The sequence below is a fragment of the Salminus brasiliensis genome, chromosome 25 (genome assembly GCF_030463535.1).
Source record: "Salminus brasiliensis chromosome 25, fSalBra1.hap2, whole genome shotgun sequence".
NCBI lineage: Eukaryota > Metazoa > Chordata > Actinopteri > Characiformes > Bryconidae > Salminus > Salminus brasiliensis.
The window spans coordinates 8,467,785-8,472,784 of NC_132902.1; the positions used below are offsets into that span (position 1 = coordinate 8,467,785).

Here is a 5,000-nt window from a genome sequence, read left to right on the forward strand (position 1 = left end):
AGAGGACGTATCAGATATTAAACTGATAAGAACAGATTTTTTCTTTCGAAAAAAGTTTTATTGTCACAATTTCAGTACATTTCCATTTCATTCATTTCACAACATTTTTAAAAGCTTTTCCTTTTTACAATCATATTTCATCTTAATAAATCATTTTATAAAACCAATACACACATAAGATCATTTTTACACATAAAAGTCAGTTAAGAGCAGAGATCAGTAAAAACATTCAATAAAAGCTTTCGTGTGTGTGTGTGTGTAAAAGTCCAGTTAGGTTTTCTTTAAAAAGTGAAATACAATTACAATAAAAGCTTATACAAGTTTCAATAAATAAATGGAATAAATAAGACAATAAATATTCAATAAATAAATAAATAAACAAATAAATATTCATTCAGTAAAATCAGTTCAGTTTAAAAGTCTTTACTAAAACAGTCTCTTTGTGCAGGACCGGGGTGAGCCACTATCAAGCTGGCACCACCTCGCTCCCCAGAAGTCGCGAATCTTCAGTGTCGGGGCTCAGCGGAGATCCTCCCCTGTGCCCGCTGCTCCTTTCTTGGTTGCGGTCTTGCCGGGTGCATCTACGGGAGCCAGTGACCGTGGTGGTCTGGACCCCCCTGCGTGTGACCCCGGTCCCCTCCTCCGAATGTCGGCGTGCGGTGTCCCCTGCAGCGATGATGTGACCAGCGCAGATAGAGCGTGCAGGGGCACCGTCACTCGCTTCCCCACCAGCAGGTTGCGGGAGGTCCACAGGGCGGCCTTCACGCCGTTAAGGGTGAGCCAGAGCGCTGTGAATTCTGCAGCTGGTAGTCGGTCTATGCCCTGGCCCACCCCGTTTACCGCTAGCCGGTAAACAGACGGCTGGACCTCCCCTGCTGGCAGGCTCGGGCATTGCAGGGGACCGGTTATGGCCCACAGGTCCCTCGCCACACTGCACTCCCAGAGCACGTGCCTCACGGTCTCTGGTTCGCCACACCCCGGCCGTGGGCACGTGGGGTTGGATGCCATTCCCCGGGAGTGCATCACGGCCCTGACCGGGAGGATCTCATGGGCCACCATCCACGACAGGTCTTTGTGCTTGTTCTGGAGAGCGGGGTGGGCTGCGTTCCTCCAAACTGCCTTGGCCTCACTTAGTGTGAGGCCGGGAACTGGGCTCACCTCTTCCCGATCCTGCACAAGAGAGACAAGAGACTTTGCGTTAGTTAAAACCGTAAAATCTTCCTTTTCCAAATCATATTTTCTTAAAAACTTTCTAATAAAATCATATTCTTTAGAAAGATTAAAAGAGACGGGTGTTCTTAAATCAATTTGTAAAATCTTTATACTTCGCAAGTACGACCCCATCCAGAACTTTGCCATAGCGGCGGTCTTGTTGTCTCTGGAGGGGTTCGTCGCATACTTTATGTGTAAAGCAGCGAACTTGCTTCCTAAAAACAGGTGGGGGTCTGGGAGCCCTTTCCCTCCGTTCTCTTTCCTCTTCTTTACCACCGCCCTCCTCAGCCTCTCCCACTTGGACCCCCACAGGAAATAAAACACCGCTCTCTCCAATCCTAAAAGAAAAAACTTTGGGGGACTAAAAACAGAACACAACAGTAAAAGCAAAGGTAAAATGACAGCTTTGATTATTAAAACCTTGCCCTCTATCGTCAGCTGTCTTAGTCCCCAAAAACCCAACCGTTGCCTGACTTTCCCTAGCGCGTCAGTCCAGTTGCCCCGTCCGCCACCCTCTTCGTCAAATTTAATACCTAAAATTTTAATATCTTTGTCTTTAAAATCCAAATCCAGGTCAGCGCCTATGTTTCCCCAAGGTCCAAAGAGCTGGGCCTCGGACTTGCTCCTATTGAGCTTAGCGCCCGAGGCCCTTCCATACCAGTCAGTCAAGTCCAGTGCTCTTTGGACCGATAAAACGTCGGAACATAAAAGCGTGACGTCGTCCATATACAAAGTACAGGTCGCCGTCAGTCCGCCTGGCAAGTCCAGTCCTTTGATCCATTTATCCTTTCTCAAGATCTGCGCCAGTGGCTCAATGCACGCAACGTACAGGAGCGGAGATAACGAACACCCTTGGCGGACGCCAGAGCGAACTCTGATCGCCTTTGTGAGGTGCCCGTTTACCAGAATTTGGCTGCTTATATCAGTGTAAAGCAGACCCACCCACTTTAAAAACCTCCCAGGGAAGCCCATTTTTTGCAGTACCTGGAGCAGGTACTGGTGCGAGACCCGATCGAAGGCTTTTTCAAAGTCTAAATTTAGGACTATGAGCCGAATGTTTCTGTCTCTCGCAAAACAGATGGCGTCTCTGACCAACACTAGGCTGTCGGTGATCCTCCTTCCTGGCACGGCGCAGGCTTGATCCGGGTGGATCACGTCCTCTAAAACAGTCGACATACGTCTAGATAAAAGTTTACTAAAAAGTTTACAATCCACATTTAAAAGGGTAATAGGTCTCCAATTTTTTAGGTCAGTCTTGTCGCCTTTCTTAAAAAGTAAGGTAACTATCCCTGATCTAAAACTGTCTGGGAGTCGGTCATACTTTTCAAATTCATTAAAAACAGTCAGAATGTCCGTTGATAAAATGTCCCAAAAGGTCAAATAAAATTCCACGGGGAGTCCATCCTCTCCCGGAGTCTTACACTTTTTAAAACCTTTAAGACATTTTAAAATTTCCTCACCTGTAAAATTTATTGTTAAAACATCCTGACTTTTTATTTGTTTTTCTAAAAAGTTTAAGACTTCCTCCGTAGTTTTAGTGTGCACACTTTTCTCATTATAAAGATCTTCATAAAAACTTTCCACTTCTTTTAAAATCCCATCTGTCTTTATTTCTTCCCTCCCTTCTTTTATTATTTTTGTAATCCCTCCCCCCCTAGATAAAATTTTCTTAAAAAAGTAGCGTGTGCATTTTTCTCCTTCTTCAACCTCTTTTTCTTTACTTCTTAAAATTGTACCTTTACTTTTTATTTCATTTAAAACTGACATTTCCCTTTTAACTTCTTTTATTTCTTCACTAAAATCAATGCCTCTGTTTAAAAGGTTAAAATATCGTTGTAGTCTTTTTTGCAGCCCCATCATGCGTCGTCTTTCTCTATTCTTTTTTAATCTTCCTATCTTTTTAAAAAACATCTTTGTCCTGTGTTTAACCATTTCCCACCACTGTGCCCGTGAATCGAAACAGTCTTGGAGGGTCTGCCAGAGACTGTACTGCTCCCTGTAGCTCTTAACTATTTCTTCATCTTGTAACAGGGAGCAGTTCAGTCTCCACAGCCCTCCCCCTACAGTCACACCGGTGGGGAGAGACAGGGTGCACGATAGCATTAGGTGATCTGAAAAACAGAGGGGGGTCAATGTTGCATCAGTTGGCGGGCAGTCTCTTGTAAAAATGTAGTCGATGCGGGAGGCTCGGGTGCAGTCACCACTGAACCAGGTGAAGCCCTCCTCCTCTGGATGCATTTTCCTGTAACAGTCGACTAACTTAAAATCCTTAGCTAAGCCCTGCAATAAAACTGACGTTTTGTCTAATTTGAAATCGTCCCCTACTCGTTTTCTATCTTTTCTTGATAAAACGCAATTAAAATCCCCTCCCACTACTAATGGCACCCTCCCCAGCATGTGGGGCTGCAGGTCTTCTAAAAGTTTATACCTGTCGTTTTTATCATTAAAACCATACACATTAAGAATGTTAAAATCCCTACCTAAAAAAGTCAAATTTGCTAAAAGAGCCCGTCCATCCCTCACCACAGTGCTGCCCTTCACCAAGATGTGAGGGTTCTTTATTAAAATAGCTACACCGTCGGCTCTGTTGTAGTGTGAACCGCTCCAGAGAGAGGGACCGGCAGCCCAACGCTGCTCCCAAGCTCTGTATGTCTTCAGGAACGGTAAAGCACACTCTTGTAGTAAAAACACATCTGACTTTATATCTTTTAAAAGGGACAAGACACTCTCTGCTCTAGTGGAGGCTCTCACACTCCTAACATTGATAGTTGAAATAGTGAGAGCCATGAGCAGTGTAGGTTTTAAAAGACAGGTATATAATTAAAAGACCATGAAAATAAAACAAAAGACTACGTAAATAAAAGATTAAAAAGGCATTTTAAAATCACATAATTTCCTGTGACACCTGCTCCTCTTTTACCCCCACTGTTCTGGGGTTAGGAGGTTGGCCGGTGTCTCCAGCCTCCAGGCCTACAGAGCGAAGCTCTTGTAGAGTCCTGGGTGTGGATGTCTTTAACTGAAAATGAAGAAAAGACACCTCATTAGGGGACTCATCAGGCCACAGGCGATCCAGACCTTCCGAGGAGGAACTGCCTGGATCCTGTGTTGCCTTCTGTTTCTTCTCTGCCAGTTCTGGCAGAGGAGACCCCGCGGGCCTTTTGCCCACTTGAGCATTGGGGAGCGAGCCGTCAGACCCACTCCCACTGGAGGCCACACTCACCTCCGGCACCGTGATCAGGGAGGAAGTGCTTTCTTCCTCCTCTTGCTGCTGCTGCCCAACCTGTTCCTGGACCAGCTTGGAGGGGGTGGCCTCCAGTTCCTGCTCAGACTCTGTCTGGACGTTAGCTCCGCCCCCTGTTTCTTGGCCAATCCCTGGGGCTGGCTGGGGATTCAAATCTCCCGCCAAAACCCCAGGGACCGCCCCCTCCTCCTCCATTTTCTTCTCCTTCTCTTTCTCCCCCTCACCATGCTGCCTGGCGGCCATTTTGCTTGCCTTCAGCTTGTTGGCAAAAGATTTGGGGCAATCTCTGTAGAGATGGGAAGATTCTCCACAAAGATTACACCGTCTGCCATTGGGACACTCCTCGAAAGTGTGCCCAATTTCTCTACACTTCCCACACACAATTTCTTGACACGCTTCGGCAAGATGTCCAAACTTGCCGCACTTGCGACACAGTTTGGGCATCCCTTGATAATAGATGTAACCGCGATTTTCACCCAACACTATCATAGACGGTATTTGTCTCAAGCCTAGGTAACTGCTCGGGTCTTCCCATTGTTTAATGGGA

The 5,000-nt window shown here is 46.0% G+C and overlaps 1 pseudogene; it reads right to left on the reverse strand.

Annotated features, from left to right (window-relative positions):
• Positions 1–59, reverse strand: part of LOC140548472 (U2 spliceosomal RNA) — a 176-nt pseudogene extending 117 nt beyond the window's left edge.
• Between the last annotated feature and the right edge of the window lie 4,941 nt (positions 60–5,000).